The sequence below is a fragment of the Mesoplodon mirus genome (genome assembly GCF_964341445.2).
Source record: "Mesoplodon mirus genome assembly, chromosome: 2".
NCBI lineage: Eukaryota > Metazoa > Chordata > Mammalia > Artiodactyla > Ziphiidae > Mesoplodon > Mesoplodon mirus.
Window position 1 is genome coordinate 117,070,194 of NC_138977.1, and position 24,635 is coordinate 117,094,828.

Sequence of the window (24,635 nt, forward strand, 5' to 3'; positions counted from 1 at the left end):
TTATAAAGTTTAGGAAAAAAACAGAATAATTAGGGCTTGGTACTATCTGCAGTTTCAGGGATCCACCGGGGGTCTGGGAACATAACCCCCAAAGATAAGGAGGACTACTTATTTTTTCTCTTTTAAAAATGTTTTTTAGGGCCTCCCTGGTGGCGCAGTGGTTGAGAGTCCGCCTGCCGATGCAGGGGATACGGGTTCGTGCCCCGGTCTGGGAGGATCCCATATGCCGCGGAGCGGCTGGGCCCGTGAGCCATGGCCGCTGGGCCTGCGCATCCGGAGCCTGTGCTCCGCAACGGGGGAGGCCACAACAGTGAGAGGCCCGCATACCGCAAAAAAAAAAAAAAAAAAAAAAAAAAAAAAAAAAAAATGTTTTTTAAATGTTTAAAAATGTTTAGGATTTAAAGTTAAAACAAATATATTACTAAAAGATGAAAAAAAGAGAAGAAAAGAAAAGAAAGAGGGGGCTTCCCTGGTGGCACAGTGGTTGGGAATCCACATGCCAATGCAGGGGACACGGGTTCCAGCCCTGGTCTGGGAGGGTCCAACGTGCTGCGGAGCAACTAGGCCCGTGCACCACAGCTGCTGAGCCTGCGCTCTAGAGCCCACATGCTGCGAATGCTGAGGCCCGCGCACCTAGAGCCCGTGCTCTGCAACAGGAGAGGCCACCGTGGGGAAGGGTGGCCTCTGCTCCCCGCAGCTGGAGGGGGCCCGTGCGCAGCAACAAAGACCCAATGCAGCCAAAAATAAATAAGTAAATAAAATTAATTTATTTTAAAAAAACAAAAAGAAGGAAGGAAGGAAGGGAAGGAAGAAAGAAGGAAAGAAAAGAAAGAAATCTATTACTATAACCAAGGAGTAGGCCTCCTTACACTACTTTTTAGTCTAAATCAATCCTAAAGGCTTTTTTTCCTTGTCTTCACGTCTTTTCACAAGTTGATTTTGAGGTTCAACCTTACTGATATTTTCTTAAGAGGTTTGTTCAAGGGTCTAAAAGTCATTGGTTTGGGACTGTTTTTCCATTTTTAGTAATCCTCTTTGCATTTTTCTATGCATATCTTTTTCACCTAATTTTTGAATGGATGATGCTTAAAAGTACAAAAAGGAACACACTGAAAGTCTCCCTTCCACTTCAGCCAGTCATTCTCCCTTCCCACTGACAACAGCTTTATTCGTATCTTATAGATACTTCCATACATATTTTATGCATATACAAGCCAATACATTCTTTTCTTTCTTTACACAAATGATGGCATACTATATACATGATTCTACTCCTTGTATCTGCATTCAATAATACATGCTAGAAATTTATCCACAGCCATGTCAGGAGCTTTTAAATATTTTATGCCTGCATAGGACTTGTATAGACATAACAATTTATATAACTAATCCTCAAACTGATTGACATTTAGGTTACTCCCAAGTTTTTTCAACTGCAAAAAATACTGCAAGGGGCTTCCCTGGTGGCACAGTGGTTGAGAGTCCACCTGCCGATGCAGGAGACACGGGTTCGTGCCCCGGCCCGGGAAGATCCCACATGCTGCGGAGAGGCTGGGCCCGTGAGCCATGACCGTTGAGCCTGCGCATCCGGAGCCTGTGCTCCGCAACGGGAGAGGCCACAACGGTCAGAGGCCCGCGTACTGCAAAAAAAAAAAAAAAAAAAAAAAAAATACTGCAAGGATTAATCCTGCACATTTATCTTTTACACTTGTGCAAAAATAACCTGTAGGAAACATTCTCAAAATGGGCATTGCTAAGTCAAAGGGTACATGCATTTCTATTTGATGAATAATGACAAATGCCCCTTTCTAGTGGCTGAACCAATTTACAATTCCATTAGCTGTGTATAAGCCCCCGTATCATCACAACCTTGCCCTTCACAGAATATTAACACACTTTTAGTTACCTGTCAGTCTGATAAGTGAAATACGTATTTTACTTGCATTTCCTTTTATGAGGGAAGCTAAGCATCTATTCATTTTGATCTCCTTTTCTGTGAACTGCCTGTTCAGAATCCTTTGTCCATTTCCTATTGGTTTATTGATTTTTTTCTTAATTTGTTTTTAAAATCTAAACTGTTTCCTGTATGGTCTTAATGATGAGATACTACATAATTCCTCAAATAAAATAATCTGAAAAGAATTGAAAGGAGGGACTCTAGCTGATATTTGCACACCCACGTTCACAGCAGTATTATTCACAACAGCCAAAAGGTGGGAACAACTCAAATGTCTACTGATGGATGAATGGATAAACCAAATGCAGTATATACACACAACGGATCATTCAGCCTTAAAAATGAAGGGAATCCTGCCGCATGATACGTGAATGAATCTCAAAAATATTATGCTAAGTGAAATAAGCCAGTCACAAAAGGACAAGTATTGGGGAATTCCCTTGTGGCCCAGTGGTTAGGACTCCACGCTTTCACTGCCAAGGGCCCAGGTTCAATCCCCAGTCGGGGAACTAAGATACCACAAACCACCTGGCATGGCTCAAAAAAAGAAAAGAACAAATATTGTATGATTCCACTTAAAAGAGGGACCTAGAATAGTCAACTTCAGAGAGAAAGCAGAATGGCGGTTGCCAGTGGCTGCAGTGAGGGGGAAATAAGGAGTTGTTTAATGGTGACAGTTTCAGTTTTGCAAAATTAAGAGAGCTCTGGAGACAGATGGTGCTGATGGTTGACCAATAATATGAATGTACTTAACACTACTAAACTGTACATTTAAAAATGGTTAAGACGGTATATGTTGGACTTCCCTGGTAGCGCAGTGGATAAGACTCCGCACTCCCAATGCAGGGGGCCCAGGTTCCATCCCTGGTCAGGGAACTAGATCCCACATGCATGCCACAACTAAGACCCAGAGCAACCAAAACAAAAAACAAACCAAAAAAAAGATGGTAAATTTTATATTATCTGTATTTTACTACAATTTAAAAAATAATTTGAAATTTAATTCCCCAAATTTTAGGTTTCATATAACTTCGATTCAGCTTTAACTGGGACACTGAATCTTAAAAGTATGGTAATTCTCCATCTTTCAAAATATACTTTCCTGATACCCAAGGAAGCAGTTTGATTATATTCAACATTTTAATTGTTTAGGGAGACTCAAAAATACTAGAGTTTTGGGATTCCCTGGTGATGCAGTGGTTAAGACTCCACCTGCCAATGCAGGGGACCGGGTTTGAACCCTGGGCCAGGAAGATCCCACATGCCGTGGAGCAACAAAGCCTGTGCAGGACAACTACTGAGCCTGTGCTCTAGATCCTGGGAGCCACAACTACTGAGCCTCTGTGCCACAACTACTGAAGCCCGCATGCCTAGAGCCCGTGCTCTGAAACAAAAGAAGCCACCGAAATGAGAAGCATGCGCCTGCAACGAAGAGTAGCCCCCACTCGCCGCAACTAGAGAAAGCCCGCATGCAGCAACAAAGACCCAACACAGCCAAAACTAAATAAATTAAAAAAAATAGTACAGTTTCTTTTCCCACAATATTTCAGGATCTTCTACTTCACCTGTTTCTTCCTCCTTGTTAATGAGATTTCAAACCAAAGTAATCTTTCCTCTCATTTTGTTTCTTCCAAGGAATTTAAATGGTCAGGAAAAAAAAAAAATCAGATCCTGTCCCTAGAAAGGAATGGGCCTCTAGCAGAACTTAAGATAGTTGAATTCTTCGATCACAACTCTATCTTATTTTTGTGCCACTTTTTTGTTCGTTTTAATATTTGTTTATTAGCACAGTAACAAATGCAGACTTAAGTAGTCCACGACACAGAACCAATCCAGTGAGCAACTCCTATTCCACGCCTTACAGTTAACAGCTTAAGGTATTTTACTACAGGTTTTCACAAGTCCTGATTCAAACCTCTATCTTTTCACAATAAAGTAGATTTGCATATAAAATAAAATACATAAATACTGATTTTCTATATGGTGTCTTATAGCCATGTGTCCATTTTAATATATGAGATGAGAGTCTCTGAAAGCGGTTAAGTAGTGGGACTTCCCTGGCGGTCCGGTGGTTAATACTCTGCGCTTCCACTGCAGGGGGCACAGGTTCGATCCCTGGTCAGGGAACTAAGATCCCACATGCCACACGGAGCTGGCCAAAAAAAAGCTGTTAAATATCAATGTTCCCTTCCAAGAAGGGAAAACAAGTTCCAATTTTTTAAAACAAAAAACTGTAGTCTTGGAAAGACTTTACGTAAAAGGCCATGTGGGTAACCTATACAAAATTAAGGTGTTTTAAATTTACAGACAAGACACTGAACCCAAATGTCTATTCTTCTCTGTACTGCATTTCAGCTAATATTGCAGAACTAATGATAGTTTTAATAGCTGTTATTACCAATTCTATCTACTGTAGCAAGATACCTTAAGTTACAACAAAATCTTAGGAAATAACACTGAATAATATCTGTTACAGAAATACCCTACTCTTTACCAACTCCCACCCTCCCCCACCCCTTCAAAATCATAAGCAGCTCTGTGACAGACAAATAACGTAAAGAGTTGTGAAAACCAGGACTTCCCTCATGGTCCAGTGGGTAAGACTCCATGCTCCCAATGCAGGGGGCCCCAGTTCAAACCCTGGTCAGGGAACTACATCCTGAATGCATGCCGCAACTAAAAGTTCACATGCCACAACTATGAAGTCCGCATGCTGCAACTAAAAGATCCTGCATGTCACAACTAAGAGTCCGCATGCTGCAACTAAAGATCCTGCATGCTGCAACAAAGATCTTACGTGCCGCAAGTAAGACCCAGCACAGCCTAAATAAATAAATAAATAATTTTTTTTTTTTTAAGAGTTGTGAAAACCCAATTTATGTAGTGTATCTCTTGGCCTACTGTCTGGCCATTCTGTCATGTTCTGCTCTGTTGGTCATATACTGAGAGGCAATACTTCCCACCAAGGGGTCGGCAGGATTACAGTCTGTAAGAAGTAAGCAGATAGAAACGACTTCAGAAACAGCTAGTGCTGGACTCCAATTATCTTTCAATATGTCCAAGCAAATAACTCCTTGGCTGTTAATATTACAGTTCTGTGCCACTTTTGTAATCTGTACTGGGGGAGCAACAACCTTATTCTCCTTCTTACCAAATGATCTATAGCATGATCCATAGATCTCTTCTACTTCTTTCTCTTTTGTCATTCATGTTTTCCACTCTAATGCCAAAACCCTTGGCTCCAAACAAGTATATGTATGTTCCTGATATCCACTATCATTCTCACAAATCTTACACTGGATTGTTTTGAACAAAGACATATATTTCCATTCAAATAATGAGCCTATCCCAGCAAATTTTACTGATATTCACAGTACTGCATATATCTTCCTAGCAAGGACCACTGAAATCACAAGTTCAGTTACTGTGCTTTTGTCACAATATCTCTTCCTAAATAAAAATCTGGGGCTATTTCTTCCAGGGCTTTGGTTATCTATCACACTCTCTCTTCCCAATAGCATCTAATTTAATGTTTCCTGGGCAACTTTTTCCCTCTGCATAAAATGTTAGCATCCATGCTTCTCAATCAATTTTTCTTGATTCTTATTGAAAACTATTTTTCCCAGTGCCTCTGAGAGGCAGAATGAAGCTGATCATTATCTGGGAAGACAAGAAAGGAGAAGAGAGGTCAGGATCTGAGTTACTATACATGTTTATTAGGAATAAAATGTGGGAGGGAATATATCTCAGTGGTTACGTCATGACCACCAGAAATTCAGATTGGAGGAGGGTCAAGGTTAATTATCTGGCTTCAATGGATTCAAGAAAGCATAGATGACTCTCCCCCAAAGTGGGGACAGCACAATAACAGACAGTCGAGGTGGATGATTCTCAGAAACCCAAAGCCTGTCTCTAGGAAGGCTGGTCAAAGAAACATAATACAAGTCATGAGACTGGGGATCAGAGGCAACTAATAAGACCAGGAAGTTGGAGTGCTAGGCTGATTACCCATACAGAGCCTAAGCAAGGTGTTCTCTACCTGAGGTCCATAGACTCTCAAGGTATCTCCAAACTGAAGATTTTTCACGAACTTCTAACTGAAATTTAGCATTTCCTAAATTATAAAAATAAGACAAAAAAAAATCAGGTGGATTAGCAGCACCGGTGATCACAAGTATTTATGTAACACTACAGCCATTACAGACATCTCAAAGTAAATGTTACAGACATCTCAAAGTAAATGTTACATTCATCACCACTTCAAAATTACAATATTTATTAGACCTGCCACTAGACTGTTATTTAACATATTAATAAAGAAACACACACACACACCATTTAAAAAAAAAAAAAGGGACTTCCCTGGTAGTCCAATGGTTAAGACTCCATGCTTCCACTGCAGGGGCACGGGTTCAATCCCTGCTTGGGGAACTAAGATCCTGCATACCATGCAGTGTGGCCAAAAAAAAAAAAAAAAAAAGAAAGAAGAAGAAACACACATATTATTATATTACAATTTTAAAAGTATTTTGTTAACTTTATTCCATGTAAATGATTTCATTTGAAATCCTGTTTTTCTGTATTTGAAAACATTCTAAGGAGTTCATAGGCTTCATTAGACTGCTAAGAGGTCTCTATTCTAAATAATCAATTAAGAAAACTGGAGGACATGAGAGGAATTTAGTGGTGAGTCTCCAGCATCAATAACAAAGCATATGATTGAAAATAAATTACAGCACTGTACAAAGTACTTTCATTTTCCTTATCTTAACTGCACAATATTTATTCAAAATTTTAATAATTTCTCAAATATAACTGTGGGGTTTTTTTAAAGGTAAGATTACTTTCTCTTCATATATTTATTTATTTTTATTTCTGGCTGTGTTGGGTCTTCGTTGCTGCGCGTGGGCTTTCTCTAGTTGCAGCGAGTGGGGGCTACTCTTCGTTGCGGTGCGTGGGCTTCTCATTGCAGTGGCTTCTCTTGTTGCGGAGCACAGGCTCTTGGTGCGCAGGCTTCAGTAGTTGTGGATCGTGGGCTCTAGAGTGCAGGCTCAGTAGTTGTGGCGCACGGGCTTAGCTGCTCCGCGGCACGTGGGATCTTCCAGGACCAGGGCTTGAACCCATGTCCCCTGCATTGGCAGGCAGATTCTTAACCACTGTGCCACCAGGGAAGCCCCTACTGTGTTATTTTTTTAAGAGTGGAAGAATCTTAACTTGGGAAAGGCAAGTAAACAAAGAGCAAGAGTTGCCCCTATGCTGCCAAAATGGTTCTATTTTCTGCGCCTTTCAGCCCAGCATCATCCCCTTTTGGGAAGTGCACTTTCTCTGTCTAGTGGGCTACCATTCCCCCACTACAGGAGTAGACACATGACCCAGGATGGCCAATGAGATGACCCTTCAACCCCGTTTCCTTGCATACAGCAAGTGGTCCATGTGTGAAGATCCTAACCCAAACAGAGCCAATCTTTCAGGAAATGACAATGAAAAAAATTAATAAACAGAAACCTCAGTTAAATAGCCAGGAGACCAGAAAGGGGGAGCTCTCATGCCCTGCAACCCTAGCAGAGCCCAACAGGAGGAAAGACTCCTTTTCCTGAAAGTCCACAGCCAATGGAAAACCATGGACACTTTTACTTAGCCCTCCCAACTTCCTTTCCTCTCTATAAAAGCCTTCTCTTTCCCTTGTCATGTGGAGACTTGCACGTGGCCCACCATGGCTGCAAACCTGAACTGCAATTCTCTGCTGATCCCAAATAAACCCATCTTTGCTGGAGAGATAACTGGCAGTCCACTTGTTTTAGGTCAATAACATGGACCCTTGAAGAGAGGTCTCTTTCCCAGAACCTTAAAACAAAAGGACTACTTAGGGGCTTCCCTGGTGGCGCAGTGGTTGAGAGTCCGCCTGACGATGCAGGGGACACGGGTTCGTGCCCCGGTCCGGGAAGATCCCACGTGCCGCGGAGCGGCTGGGCCCGTGAGCCATGGCTGCTGGGCCTGCACGTCCGGAGACTGTGCTCCGCAACGGGGGAGGCCACAGCAGTGAGAGGCCCGCGTACCGCAAAAAAAAAAAAAAAAAAAGGACTACTTAAACCTAGAATAGCTGAGGAACACCTTTGCCACTATGTGTGTTTTTTATTTTCAGAAAAAACTTGTCAAGGCCAAATAGAACAGCAGAGTTGACCCAGCTATGCCTAAAGCCTTTCATTAGCCCAGTTTATTGAACCATGAAATTCCTTCTTTTGTTTACATCAGTTTGACCTGGGTTTCTTTCTCCTGCAACTGAAAGAATTCTGAAAAATAAATAAGAATTCAGGTCATTTTTGTTCCTATTTAATGTTATATGGACATTATATGCAGCCAGTGGTCTGGAGAGAAATTCTACCTCTCCAACTACATGCTAGCTATGGGAGACTGGACAACTTAACCTGTGTCTACAGTTCCCCATCTGTAAAATGTAGATAATATTAAGACCAAAGGGCTGTTGTAGGAATTAAATGAGTTACTATGCGTAGAATTGTTCAACGTATAGTAAACATGTTAGTCATTTAAGATCATAACTCAGACTCCACATTTTTTTATGTTGTTTTATTGTGGTAAAAATCACATAACATAAAACATACTACTTTAACCATACTTAACTGTACATTTCAGTGGCACTAAGTACATTCACACTGTTGTGCAACTCTCATCATCATCCATATCCCAAATTCTTCACGTTCCTAAACTGAAACTCTATCCCCATTAAACACTAATTCCCCATTTCCCCTCCCCACCCCCCAGCCTCTGGTATCTATCAATGTACTTTCTGAGTCTATGAATTTGACGATTCTAGGTACCTCGTATAAGTGGTCAGACTCTATATTTAAATAAAGGAAAAAATTCCACAAATCAAAAGAAATACAAGTTCAAAATAACAGTAGCTGAGGCTGAAAACAAGATGGCGGAGTAAAAGAACCTGAGCCCACCTCGTCTCATGAAAACACCAAAATGACAACTAACTGCTGAACAGCCATTGACAAAAAAAGACTTGAACCTAACAAAAAAGATATTCTACACCCAAATACAAAGAAGAAGCCACAATGAGACAGTAGGAGGGGCACTTTCAAAATATAATCAAAATCCCATACCTGCCGGGTGGGCGACCCATAGAATGGAAAATAATATATCACAGAGGTTCTCCTATAGGAGTGAGAGTTCTGAACCCCATATCAGGCTCTGTAGCCTGGGGGTCGGGCATCAAGAGGAGGAGACCCCAGAGCATTTTGCTTTGAAAGCTGGAGGGGCTTTTAGTGCAGGAGCTCCACAGGACTGGGGGAAACAGACTCCACTCTTGTAAGGCACATACAAGTTTTCACATGCACTGGGACCCAGGGCAAAGCAGTGACTCCAGAGAAGTTTAGGCCAGACCTACCTCTGGGTCTTGCAGGGTCTCCTGGGGAGGCGAGGGCAGCTGTGGTTCACTGTGGGGGCAAGGGCACTGGCCACTGATGCCCAGGGAATACTCACCAGCCAGCATGAGCTCTCCCACAGGTTGCCATTTTCGCCCTGAGACCTGGCCCCACCCGTAAGTCTGCAGGCTTCAGTGCTGGGACACCTCAGGACAAACAACCAACAAGGTGGGAACACAGCCCCACACATCAGCAGACAGGCTGCCTAAAGTTGACCTGAGCCAACAGCCACCTATAAACACACCACTTGAGACGGCCCTACCCACCGCAGGGACAAGACCCAGCTCCACCCACCACTGGACAAGCACAGGTCCCTCCCACCAGGAAGCCTGCACAAGTCCCTGGACCAACTTCACCCACAAGGAGGCAGACACCAGAAGCAAGAAGAATTATGATCCTGCAGCCTGAGGAACAGAGACAACAAACACAGAAAGGCAGACAAAATGAGAGAGAAGAGAAATATGTTCCAGACAAAGGAACAAGATAAAACCCCAGAAGGACAACTAAGTGAAGAGGAGAAAGGCAACCTACATGAAAAAGAATTCAGATCACTGAGAGTAAAGATTATCCAAGATCTCTGAAAAAGACTGGGGGCACAGACTGAGAGGATACAAGAAATGTTTAATAAAGAGTTAAAAACTTTAAAAAACAAACAGAGATGAACAGTAAAATAACTGAAATGAAAAATACACCAGAGAGAATCAATAGCAGAAAAAAAGAGACAGAAGAACAAGTAAGTGACCTGGAAGACAGATCACTGGAAATCACTGACATGGAACAGAATAAAGAAAAAAGAATGAGGGACTCCCTTGGTGGTCCAGTGGTTAAGACTGCATGCTCCCAATGCAGGGGGCCCAGGTTCAATCCCTGGTCAGGGAACCAGATCCTGCATGCTGCAACAAAGAGCTGGCATGCCACAACTAAAGACCCCGCATGCAGCAATGAAGATCCCACGTGCTGCAACTGAAAAAAAAAAACACTCCACATGCCACAACAAAGATCCCACATGCTGCAACTAAGAACCCACATGCCGCAACTAAGACCCAGGGCAGCCAAATAAATAAATAAATATTTTTTTAAAAAAGAAAAGGAAAAAGAATGAAAAGAAATGAGGACAGTCTAAGAGACCTCTGGGACAACATTAAATGCACCCACATTCACATCATAGAAGTCCCAGGAGGAGAAGAGAGACAGAAAGGGCCTGAGAAAATATTTGAAGAGGTAATAGCTGAAAAATTCCCTAACGTAGGAAAGGAAACATTCACTCAGGTCCAGGAAACATGAAGAGTCCCATACAGGATTAACCCAAGGAGGAACACAATGAGACATGTATTAATCAAATTAACAAAAATTACAGACAAAGAGAAAATATTAAAAGTAACAAGGGAAAACAAACAAATAACATACAGGGGAATCCCCGTAAGGTTATCAGCTGATTTTTCAGCAGAAACTCTGCATGCCAGAAGGGAGTTGCACATATATTTAAAGTGATAAAAGGGAAAAACCTACAACCAAGAATACTCTACCCAGCAAGGCTCTTGTTCAGGTTTGACAGAGAAATCAAAAGCTTTACAGACAAGCAAAAGCTAGAGAATTCAGCACAACCAAACCAGCTTTACAACAAACGCTAAAGGAACTTCTCCAGAAGGAAAACAAAATGCCACAACCAGAAACAAGAAAATTACAAATAGGAAAGTTCACCGGTAAAAGCAAACCTACAGAAAAGGTAGGAAATCATCCACACACAAACATGATATCAAAACCAGCAACAGTGAGAAGAGAAGAGTACAAATGCAGAATACTGGAAACACATTTGAAATTAAGAGACCCACAACTTAAAACAATCTTGTATATGTATAGACTGCTATATCAAAATCTCATGGTGGGAATTCACTGGTGGTCCAGCAGTTAGTACTATGCGCTTCCACTGAAGAGGGCCCAGGTTTGATCCCTGGTCAGGGAACTAAGATCCCACAAGCCATGTGGTGTAGCCAAAGAAAACCAAAACAAAATCAAAAAAACCTCATAGTAACCACAGTCTGAAATTTTACAATAAATACACACAAAGAAGAAAAAGGAGGACTTCCCTGATGGTCCAGTGGTTAAGACTCTGTGATCCACTGCAGGGGGTGTGGGTTCGATCCCTGGTGTGGGAACTAAGATCCCATATGCTGCATGGCACAGGCAAAAAAATAAAATAAAATAAAGCCATTGCCAAAATTTAAAAAAAAACAAAAAGATTAAGAAAAAGGAATCCAAACACAACTCTAAAGTTAGTCATCAAATCACAAGAGATAAGAAGAGGAAGAGAAGAAAAAATACCTACAAAAACAAATCCAAAACAATGAACAAAATGGCAATAAGAATATACGTATCAATAATCAAAGAAGGGCTTCCCTGGTGGTGCAGTGGTTGAGAGTCCACCTGCTGATGCAGGGGACACAGGTTCGTGCCCCGGTCCAGGAAGATCCCACATGCTGCGGAGCGGCTAGGCCCGTGAGCCATGGCTGCTGAGCCCGTGAGCCATGGCCGCTGAGCCTGTGCATCTGGAGCCTGTGCTCCGCAACAGGAGAGGCCACAACAGTGAGAGGCCCGTGTACTGCAAACAAACAAACAAACAAACAAAATCAAAGAAAATGAAAACGTATTAAATGCTCCAACCAAAAGACATAGAGGGCTTCCCTGGTGGCGCAGTGGTTGAGAGTCTGCCTGCCAATGCAGGGGACACAGGTTCGTGCCCCAGTCCGGGAAGATCTCACATGCCGCGGAGCGGCTAGGCCTGTGAGCCATGGCCACTGAGCCTGTGCGTCCGGAGCCTGTGCTCCGCCATGGGAGAAGCCACAGTGGTGAGAGGCCTGCATACCACAAAACAAAACAAAAACAAAACAAAACAAAAAAGACATAGAGTGGCTGAATGAATACAAAAACAAGACCCTTATATATGCTGCCTACAAGACACCCACTTCAGACCTAGGGACACATACAAACAAAGTGAGGAGATGGAAAAAGATTTTCCATGCAAATGGAAATCAAAAGAAAGCTGGAGCAGCAATACTCGTATCAGACAAAATAAACTTTAAAATAAAGACTATTACAAGAGACAAAGAAGGACATTACATAATGATCAACGGGTCAATCCAAGAACAAAATATAACAATTATAAGTATATATGCACCCAACACAGGAGCACCTCAATACATAAGGCAAATGCTAACAGCGATAAAAGGAGAAATCAACCATAACACAATAATAGTCGGGGACTTTAACACCCCACTTACATCAATGGACAGATCATCCAGACAGAAAATCAATAAGGAAACACAGGCCTTAAATGACACATCTGACCAGTTGGACTTAAATGATATTTATAGAGCATTCCATCCCAAAGTAGCAGAATACACATTCAACTGCAAACAGAACATTCTCCAGGATTGATCACATGCTGGGCCACAACGCAAGCCTCGGTAAATTTAAGAAAATTGAAATCATATCAAGCATCTTTTCCAACCACAATGCTATGAGATTAGAAATCAACTACAAGAAAAAAAACAACTGTAAAACACACAAACACACTGAAGCTAAACAATATGCTACAAAACAACCAAGGGATCACTGAAGAAATCAAACAGGAAATCAAAAAATACCTAGAGACAAATGAAAACAAAACCCCAATGATCCAAAACCTATGGGATAAACCTAAAGCAACTAGAGAAAGAACAAACAAAACATAAAATTAATAGAAGGAAAGAAACCCTAAAGATCCAAGCAGAAATAAATGAAATAGGGATAAGGAAAACAACAGAAAAGATAAATGACACTAAAAGCTAGTTCTTTGAAACAATAAACAAAATTGAGACCCTTTAGCCAGACTCATCAGGAAAAAAAAGAGAGAGGGCTCAAATCAATAAAATTAGAAATGAAAATGGAGAAATAACAGCTGACACCACAGAAATACAAAGGATCATGACAGACTACTACAAGCAACTAGATGCCAATAAAATGGACAACTAAGAAGAAATGGACAAATTCTTAGGAAGGTACAATCTTCCAAGACTGAACCAGTAAAAAACAGAAAATATGAACAGACCTATCACAAGTAGTGAAATTGAAACTGTGATTTAAAAACTTCCAACAGACAAAAGTCCAGGGCCAGATGGCTTCACAAACAAATTCTATCAAACATTTAGAGAAAAGGTAACAGCTATCTTCTGAAATTCTTTCAAAAAACTGCAGAGGAAGGAATACTTCCAAACTCATTCTATGAGGCCACCATTACCCTGATACCAAAACCAGACAAAGATACCACAAAAAAAGAAAATTAGAGGCCAACATCACTGATGGACGGAGACGCAAAAATCCTCAACAAAATACTGGCAAACTGAAGCCAACAATTCATTAAAAGTATCATACATCATGATGAAGTGGGATTTATCCCAGGGATGCAAGGATTTTTCAATATCCGCAAATCAATCAGGGTAATACACCGCATTAACAAATTGAAGAATAAAAAACATATGATAGGGCTTCCCTGGTGGCGCAGTGGTTGAGAGTCCACGTGCCGATGAGGGGGACGCAGGTTCGTGCCCCGGTTTGGGAGGATCCCACATGCCGTGGAGCAGCTGGTCCCGTAAGCCACGGCCGCTGGACCTGCGCTCTGTGGTGGGAGAGACCACAGTGGTGAGAGGCCCGCGTACCACAAAGAAACAAACAAACAAACAAAAAAAAACATACGATAGTCTCAGTAGATGCAGAGAAACTTTTTGACAAAATTCAACACCTATATATGGTGAAAACTCTACAGAAAGTGAGCACAGACGGAAACTACCTCAACATAATAAAGGCCATATATGACAAACCCACAGCAAACATCATTCTCAATGGTGAAAAACTGAAAGCACTTCCTCTAAGATTAGGAACAAGACAAGGATACCCATTCTCTCCACTTTTAGTCAACATGGTTTTCAAAGTTCTACCCATGGCAATCAGAGAAGAAAAAGAATAAAAGGAATCCAAATTGGAAAAGAGAAGTAAAGAGAAGTAAAACTGTCACTCTTTGCAGATGACATGATACTATACATAGAAAATCCTAAAGATGCTACCAGAAAACTACTATGAATTTGGTAAAGTTGCAGGATACAAAATTAATACACAAAGGGACTTCCCTGGTGCTCCAGTGGTTAAGATCCTGCACTTCCACTGCTGAGGGCACGGGTTCAATCCCTGGTCAGGGAAGCTAAGATCCTGCAGGGTGCACACCATGGCACCCCCCCCAAAAGAAACTAACTTAATACACAGAAATCTGTTGTACTTCTACACAGTAACAACGAAAGATCAGAAAGAGAAATTAAGGAAACAATCCAATTTACCATCGCATCAAAAAGAATAAAATACCTAGGAATAAGCCTACCTGAGGAGGCAAAAGACCTGTACTCCAAAAATTACAAGACGGTGATGAAAGAAACTGAAGATGGGGGGTGGGGGAAAGAAATTAAAGATGACACAAACAGATAAAAGAATATACCATGTTCTTGGATTGGAAGAATCAATATTGTCAAAATAATTACACTACCCAAGGGAATCTACAGATTCAATGCAATTCCTATCAAATTACCAATGGCACCTTTCACAGAACTAGAACAAAAAATTTTGAAACTCGTATGGAAACACAAAAGACTCCGAATAGCCAAAACAATCCTGAGAAAGAAAAATGGAGCTGGAAGAATCAGGCTTCCTGACTTCAGACTATGCTACAAAGCTACAGTAATCAAAACAGTATGGTACTGGCCCAAAGACAGAAATATAGAACAACAGAACAGCATAGGAAGCCCAGAAATAAACCCACAAACCTATGGTCAATTAATCTATTACGACAATACGACAAAGGAGGCAAGAATATACAATGGAGAAAACAGTCTCTTCAATAAGTGGCGCTGGGAAAACTGTACAGCTACATGTAAAAGAATGAAACTAGAACATTCTCTAACACCATACACAAAAATAAACTCAAAATGGATTAAAGGCCTAAATATAAGACTGGATACTATAAAACTCTAAGAGGAAAACACAGGCAGAACACTGTGACATAAATCACAGAAGTATCTTTTCGGATCCACCTCCTAGAGTAATGAAAATTAAAAAAAATAAACAAATGGGAACTAATGAAATTTAAAACCTTTTGCACAACAAAGGAAACCATAAACAAAACGAAAAGACTACCCACAGAATGGGAGAAAATATTTGCAAACAAAGCAACCAACAAGGGACTGATCTCCAAAACATATGAACAGCTCATGCAGCTCAGTATCAAAAAAGGGAACCCCAATAAAAAACTGGGCAGAAGATCTAAACAGACATTGCTCCAAAGAAGACATACAGATGCCCAAAAAGCACATGAAAAGATGCTCAACATCTCTAAGTATTAGAGAAATGCAAATCAAAACTACAATGAGGTTATCACCTCACAGCAATCAGAATGGCCATCATCAAAAAGTCTACAAACAGTAGGGCTTCCCTGGTGGCACAGTGGTTGAGACTCTGCCTGCCGATGTAGGGGACATGGGTTCATGCTCTGGTCCAGGAAGATCCCACATGCCGCGGAGCGGCTAGGCCCTTGAGCCATGGCTGTTGAGCCTGTGCGTCCGGAGCCTGTGCTCTGCAACGGGAGAGGCCATAACAGTGAGAGGCCCGTGTACCGCCAAAAAAAAAAAAAAAAGTCTACAAACAGTAAATGTTGGACAGGGTGTGAAGAGAAGGGAATCCCCCTACACTGTTGGTGGTAATGTAAATTGGTACAGCCACTATAGAGAACAGGATGGAGGTTCCTTAAAAAACTAAAAATAGAGGTATCATACAATCCAGCAATCCCACTCCTGGGCATATACCTGGAGAAAACCATAATTTGAAAAGATACACGCACCCCAATGTTCACTGCAGCACTATTTACAACAGCCGAGACATGGATGCAATCTAAATATCCATTGACAGAGGAATGGATAAAGAGAATACGGTACATAAAGACAATGGAATATTACTCAACCATAAAAAAATGAAATAATGCCATTTGCAGCAACGTGAATGGACACAGATATCACCATAATAAGTGAAGTCAGAGAAAGACAAATATCACATGATATCACTTACATGTGGAATCCAAAAAAAAAAAAAAGATACAAGTGAACTTATTTACAAAACAGAAACAGACTTACAGACTCTATAAACAAATTTATGGTTACCAGAGGGGAAGGCAGGGGGAGGGATAAATTGGGAGATTGGGATTAACATATACACGCTACTATATATAAAATAGATAATCAACAATGACCTACTCTATAGCAGAGGGAACACTACTCAATATTCTGTAACAGCTATATGGGAAAAGAATCTGAAAAATAATAGATATATGTATATGTATAACTGAATCACTTTGCTGTACACCTGAAGCTAATACAACACTGTAAATCAACCATAATATAAAATAAAAAATTAGATTAAAACAAAAATAATGGTAGCTGACATGGGGAAGTCTAAACCCAGTGAGCCTAAACCAACAGTAGGTACAGATTCAGTTACCATGTTTCCTACTTTGTTTAGCCACCAAGGGATCCAAGGGATCAAAAAAGATGTTTGACATACAACAGAAAAGTTGAAAACACTGGCATTTTGTGAATTAATTTTAGAAAAGTTTTCCAGCTTTACAGACAAGCAAAAGCTAAGAGAACTCAGCACCACCAAACCAGCTCTACAACAAACGCTAAAGTAACTTCTCTAAGTCGGAAACACAAGACAAGAAAAGAACCTACAAACACAAACTCAAAACAATTAAGAAAATAGTAATATGAACATACGTATCGATAATTACCTTAAACATGAATGGATTAAATGCTCCAATAAAAAGACACAGGCTCGCTGAATGGATACAAAACCAAGACCCATATATATGCTGTCTACAAGAGGCCCACTTCAGACCTAGGGACATGTACAGACTGAAAGCGAGGGGCTGGAAAAAGATATTCCATGCAAATGGAAATCAAAAGAAAGCTGGAGTACCAATACTCATATCAGATAAAGTAGACTTTAAAATAAAGAATGTTACAAGAGACAAGGAAGGACACTACATAATGATCAAGGGATCAATCCATGAAGCAGATATAACAATTATAAACATATATGCACCCAACAAAGGAGCACCTCAATACATAAGGCAACTGCTAACAGCTATAAAATAGGAAATCGACAGTAACACAATAACAGTGGGGGACTTTAACACCTCACACCAATGGACAGATCACACAAACAGAATTATTAATAAGGAAACATAAGTTTTAAATGACACAACAGACCAGACAGATTTAATTGATATTTATAGGACATTCCATCCAAAAACAGCAGATTACACTTTCTTCTCAAGTGCGCATGGAACATTCTCCAGGAGAGATCACATCTTGGGTCACAAATCAGGCCTCAGTAAATTTAAGAAAGTTGAAATCATATCAAGCATCTTTTCTGACCTCAATGCTATGTGATTAAAATTCAAGTACAGGGGAAAAAAACATAAAAACCACAAACACATGGAGGCAAAACATAACATTACCACATAACCAAGAGATCACTGAAGAAATCAAAGAGGAAATAAAAAAATAGCTAGAGACAAATGACAATGAAAACACGGCGACCCAAAACCTATGGGATGCTACAAAAGCAGTTCTAAGAGGAAAGTTTATAGCTATACAAGCCTACCTCAAGAAACAAGAAAAACCTCAAATAAACAATCTAAACTTACACTTAAAGGAACTAGGGAAAGAAGAACAAACAAAACCCAAAGTTAGCAGAAGGAAAGAAATCATAAAGATCAGAGCAGAAATAAATGAAATGGAAACAAAGAAAACAATAGCAAAGATCAATAAAACTAAAAGCTGGTTCTTTGAGAAGATAAACAAAATTGATAAACCATTAGCCAAACTCAAGAAAAAGAGGGAGAGGACTCAAATCAATAAATTTAGAAATGAAAAAGGAGAAGCTTACAACACACACAGCAGAAATACAAAGCATCCTAAGAGACTACTACAAGCAATTCTATACCAATAAAATGGACAAGCTGGAAGAAATGGACAAATTCCTAGAAAGGTATAAACTTCCAAGACTGAAGGATAAAAAGGAGCTGGAGGAATCAGACTCCATGACTTCAGACTATAGTACAAAGCTACAGTCATCAAGACAGTATAGTACTGGCACAAAAACAGAAATACAGATCAATGGAACAGGATAGAAAGCCCAGAGATAAACCCACACTCCTATGGTCAACTAATCTATGACAAAGGAGGCAAGGATATACAATGGAGAAAAGACAGTCTCTTCAATAAGTGGTGCTGGGAAAACTGGACAGCTACATATAAAAGAATGAAATCAGAACACTCCCTAACATCATAAACAAAAATAAACTTAAAATGGATTAGAGACCTAAATGTAAGACCGGACACTATAAAACTCTTAGAGGAAAACATAGGAAGAACACTCTTTGACATAAATCACAGCAAGATCTTTTTTGATCCACCTCCTAAAATAATGGAAATAAAAACAAAAATAAACAAATGGGATTTAATGAAACTTAAAAGCTTTTGCAAAGCAAAGGCAACTACAAACAAGATGAAAAAATAACCCTAAGGATGGGAGAAAATATTTGTAAATGAATCAAGGGACAAAGGATTAATCTCCAAAATATATAAACAGCCCATGCAGCTCAATATGAAAAAGCAAACAACCCAATCCAAAAATGGGCAGAAGACCTAAATAGACATTTCTCTGAAGAAGACATACAGATGGCCAACAGGTACATGAAAAGCTGCTCAACATCACTAATTATTAGAGAAATGCAAATCAAATCTACAATGAGGTATCACTTCACACCAGTTAGAATGGGCATCATCAGAAAATCTACAAACAACAAATGCTGGAGAGGGTGTGGACAAAAGGGAATGCTCTTGCACTGCTGGTGTGAATGTAAACTGATACAGCCACTATGGAGAACAGTATGGAGGTTCCTTAAAATACTACAAATAAAATTACCATATGACCCAGCAATCCCACTACTGGGCATATACCCAGACAAACCATTAATTCTAAAAGACACATGCACCCCAATGTTCACTGCAGCACTATTTACAATAGCCAGGTCATGGAAGAAACCTAAATGCCCATCGACAGACAAACAGGTAAAGAAGATGTGGTACACATATACAATGGAAGATTACTCAGCCATAAAAAGGAATGAAACTGGGTCATTTGTAGAGATGTGGATGGATACAGAAACTGTCATACACAGTGAAGTAAGTCAGAAAGAGAAAAACAAATATTGTATATTAACACATATATGTGGAACCTGGAAAATGGTACAGATGAACTGGTTTGCAGGGCAGAAATAGAGTCACAGTTGTAGAGAACAAACATATGGACACCAAAGGGGGAAAGGGGGGTGGGATGAATTAGAAGATTGGGATTGACATATATACACTAATATGTATAAAATGGGTAACTAATAAGAACCTGCTGTATAAAAAAAATAAAATTCAACAAAAAAGTTTTCCAATATGTATTGTTCTCTCTCTCTCTCTTTTTTTTTTTTGTGGTACGCGGGCCTCTCACTGTTGTGGCCTCTCCCGTTGCGGAGCACAGGCTCCGGACGCGCAGGCTCAGCGGCCATGGCTCACAGGCCCAGCCACTCCGCAGCAATGTGGGATCTTCCCGGACTGGGGCACGAACCCGTGTCCCTTGCATCGGCAAGCAGACTCTCAACCACTGAGCCACCAGGGAAGCCCTGTTATCTTTCTAAATGTATTTTGCTTAATCTTTCCTGATATTTGTTCTAAATTGTACCAAAATAATTGGCATGAGGTCTGAATTATCACTCACAGACTGACACCTATCAAGTAGAAAACTCAACATCAACAGGAAACAGGCTTCACTGAGATTAGAAACTGTAGTCACTAATCCTGGCTCGGGAACTTACAAGCAGTGAATCCTGACATTCCTTAACCTTTCTCTGTCATGAAGAACATAAGCAAGTAGAAGACATGCACTTACAGGAAATCAGAGTTTAATTAGAAGAGATAACTAACAGCAAACAATTAAGACCTATAATTAGTAATGTAAGGATCAAATTCAGTGATGAAGAAGAAACAGGTGGGTTAAGAGTGAGGCGGACTCCATGTGGAAAGCATTCCCTGGTTAAGCTGACAGAAATGAGCAGCAGAAATTAAGAGAACAAGCTTTCCAGGTAGGGAAATGTAAGAGGGTTTCACTGATGTTTTGGAGGTTCATGATGGGAGACTAAAGAAAGTGAAAATGTAAGGGCAAAACATGTCATTTGCTTTCAAATGACCACCTAAAATGTAACAACTTCTGAGTATTTAATAGCCCAATTTTAAAGAATCCCACCTGCTGTCCTTTTTAAAAAGAAATTTGTCATAAAATATACATTCCATAAAATATATCACCTTAACCATTTTTAAGTGTACAGTTCAGTGGCATTAGATACATTCACACTGTTGGGGAATCAATCACCTAAACTTTTTCATCTTGGAAAACTGAAAGTCTCTACCCATCAAACAACTCCCCATAGCCTCCTCTCCCAGACCCTACCTTCCATTTCTATTAACCTGACTGCTCCAAATATCTCACAGAAGTGGAAGCACACAGTATTTCTCTTTGGTGACCGGCTTACTTCACTTAGCATAATGTCCTGCTGTCCTCCATGCACGTCATAGCTAATGTCAAAGCCTGTGTACAAGTTCTACTACATGCTCACAGTAGTTCCTTGGCCCTCGCACACTGAATTGTCTCATCATTTTAAGCAGCTCCTCCAGAAAGCCTTAGGCTTTCTGAAGAGGCTGTAGACGTGTCTTCTCTCTCAAACACCAATGACTGAAATCCACACCAAACCCACAATTTTTATGATACAACTATATGAAACAGAAATAATAAAATTAATGAACCAATCAGTGCCTTTTCTCTACACACTTTCAAATACCACCAAATCTTCCCCAATCACTCCTCCACAAATTTATTCCAGCTGCTCCTAATAACCAGCAAACTGTTAAATTCCCTCTTTTCTGGTAGCCTCTACCTATTTTATATTCATTTCACACTTAATAATGTCTATGATATTATTTTCTAATGGACTCTTTTGTACATTTCCCAGCAAAATGCTAAGGTAGGGAAAGTATCATATACTTTTTAAAAAATAAACTTTGGAATGCTAAGTAAACAGTAGATATTCTATTAAGCTGTATGACAAATTTACTTTAATAAACCAAAAAGGAAAAAAATCAAGACCACCAGAAAATAGTAACAACTACTAGTTTTACTGTTGAACGTTTACATCTTATGAAAATAAGTACTGAGGTGATCCAGGAAGTCTGTTAAAATCAGTAGCTCACAGGTAAAGACAATATTGTTCTGCAAGGTTAAGATTCTGATTAGATAAATTAAAAGGTTAACCACTATAAGAACAGAAGTAACATATATATAGTAACATATCTTCCAAACAAGTAGAAGGGGAAAAGTGAAGAGAGAAAACAAGACAAAACCTCAATTCAAAAAAAGGCAAGAAAGAGAAAGCACAGAAAGTACAAAGTATCAGATGGCAAAAAAAAAAAAAGGCCAAATCCATTTTTTCAACAATTATATTATGGAGAGCCCACTAAAAGCCAAATATTGTTTTAGGTACTAGGGATACAGCTGTAAACAAAACACAGAAAAATAGCTGCTCTCATGAAACTTCTATCCTAGTGGGGTAAACAGTAATGAAGCAGAAAAATGAATAAATCACATGGCACGTATTATGGTAATAAGTACAAGCGGAAGGAGTACAATGGAAATATAAGGGAAGGCTACGTCAAGGAAGACCTCACTGAGAAGGTAATATTCAAAAAAAAAAAACAAAAAAAAAACCAGGAGGGAGGTAAGGGATTAAACCATGTGGACAAAGGAACTGCAAGTGTAAACATCCTGAGGTTAGGATGTGCCCGAGGCAACAACATAGAGCAAAGAGGGAGAGTAGCCAGGGATGAGATCAGAGGGAAAGCAAGGGCCAGGTCATACAGAACCTTGACGGCCACTCTAAAGAAACTGGCTTTTAATCTGAGTGAAATGGGTAGTCCGTGCAGGATTTTTTTTTTTTTTTTTTTTTTTTTTTTTGCGGTACGCGGGCCTCTCACTGTTGTGGCCTCTCCTGTTGCGGAGCACAGGCTCCGGACGCACAGGTTCAGCGGCCATGGCTCACCGCTCCGCGGCATGTGGGATCTTCCCAGACCGGGGCACGAACCCGCGTCCCCTGCATCGGCAGGCGGACTCCCAACCACTGCGCCACCAGGGAAGCCCCGTGGAGGATTTTTTGAGAGGAGGGAGATAATCTGATTTTTTTTTAAAAAAAAAGAATCACTCTACATGCTATGGAAAGACTGAAAAAAGAAAAAGCAGACTATTTAAGTGGCTACTGCAGAAATCCAGGTGAGAGATGGCTGTAATTTGAATAAGGGACGGTGCTGAGAAGGGCTTGGGACTCTGGATAGATTCTGAAGGCCGAGTTCTTGGATTTGCTGATAGATTACATGTGTGGTGAGAAAGAAATGGGTCAAGGATGACGCCGAAGGTTTATAAGTACAATCAGCCTGCCAGTCAAAAGGCTGAGGCTGTCCACTTGGTTTAAAAAAAAAAAAAATTTCCCATCAATATGCTAGTTATAAAAGCATACGTAAAGGGACTTCCCTGGTGGCACAGTGGTTAAGAATCCGCCTACCAATGCAGGCGACACGGGTTCGAGCCCTGCTGCGGGAAGATCCCACATGCCGCGGAGCAACTAAGACCCGTGCGCCACAACTACTGAACCTGCGCTCTAGAGCCAGCGAGCCACAACTACTGAGCCCGCGTGCCGCAACTACTGAAGCCCGCGCACCTAGCGCCCGTGCTCCACAACGAGAAGCCACCACAATGAGAAGCCCGCGCACCGCAAAAAAGAGTAGCCCCCGCTCTCAGCAACTAGAGAAAGCCCGCGCGCAACAACAAAGACCCAACTCAGCCAAAAAAAAAAAAAAAAAGATTTATTTACAAAAAAAAAAACCCTAAAAAGATGAAAAGTTGAGCCAAGTATCAAATGACAGTGGCCATGGATATATTAACTTCAGACAAAAGACAAGTCTGTTCTCACCCACAACCTAGAATAGTCCCCGGCTGGTAGTGAGTAATATGCAAAACCTGTAAACGTTCTCCACCTACTTAACGTTATTTCTCCTGCATCACAAATGTTAAAGGATTTGGACGGTCAGGGCTGTTTCTCTAACCTGGCACCAAGTTGTGGGTCGCCTGTGCCAGTTTCACCTCTTGCAGAGTGACAAGTCAGTATGAAGTTCAGTGCGGGGCTACCACTCCCGCTCGCCCGCCACGGGCCCCGGCCCGGGACCCCGCTCGCCCCCACGAATGCTTCCTCTGGACCCGGCGCAGCTGGGTTCGCTCAAAGCCCCAGGAAGCAGGCAACGCCCGGCCACCTGGGAAGTTTCTAAAGGGAAAACAGACCGAGAGCCTCGCAGGCGTGCACCGGTCACGAGCCAGCCAGGTACGCACGCCTCCCTCCGCTCCCCAGACCCCGAAGAAACTCACCTACCCGCGGTCCGCCAGGGTGGTCTGAGCGGCGGCCCCCGCGTCGCGTCTTGCCCCAAGGCAGCTTCCGGCTGTGGGCGGAAGTGCTCCTTTAGGAAGATAGGAAGTCCCGCCCCCTCGGGAAGGAGCGGCGGCAGCTGGAGCTCAGCGGTGGTAATCAGCGAGGGTCTGGGGAGCCAAAGGTGTGGTCAGACCGCCCAAACCCAGCGGAGCTCGCCGCTCCTGTGCTGCTCCAGCGAGTCCCCGAAACCCGGGATGACAGAACGACGCAAGGGACGCGCAGGTTCCAGTTTACTTGTTATCCCGGAAGCGAGTTACAAGTCCTGTATGAGATTCAGTTGTACGTTCATTGAGAATCTACCACGTAGGAAGCCTGTGGTGGTCACAGAGAAGAATGTAGGGTTGATTCCACAAAAACTAGGGGAAGAAAATTAACTCGATGAATCGCAAAGCAGGATGAAAGTAAATGCAGTAATAGAAAAAGCAAATTCCGTAGGCATGTTAATTTCTAAGAGTTTTCTCGTATCTCAAGAGTTGTGAGGATCAAATGAGATGATGCATAAATAAACGTTGAGCCGTGG

General features: G+C 41.2%; 1 protein-coding gene across 3 annotated transcripts in view; it reads right to left on the reverse strand.

Moving 5' to 3' along the window:
- The window catches only part of TBCE (tubulin folding cofactor E), a 114,279-nt gene extending 90,141 nt beyond the window's left edge, over positions 1-24,138 (reverse strand). Inside the window, exon 1 of one of the 3 annotated variants that reach the window (XM_082635027.1) lies at positions 24,059-24,138. The gene's annotated coding sequence lies outside the window, so the exon portion shown is untranslated. Of the gene's footprint in view, positions 1-24,054 lie in introns of all 3 variants that reach the window. The other 2 variants (XM_082635025.1, XM_082635026.1) reach the window with 2 other exon arrangements.
- Positions 24,139-24,635: the final 497 nt, after the last annotated feature.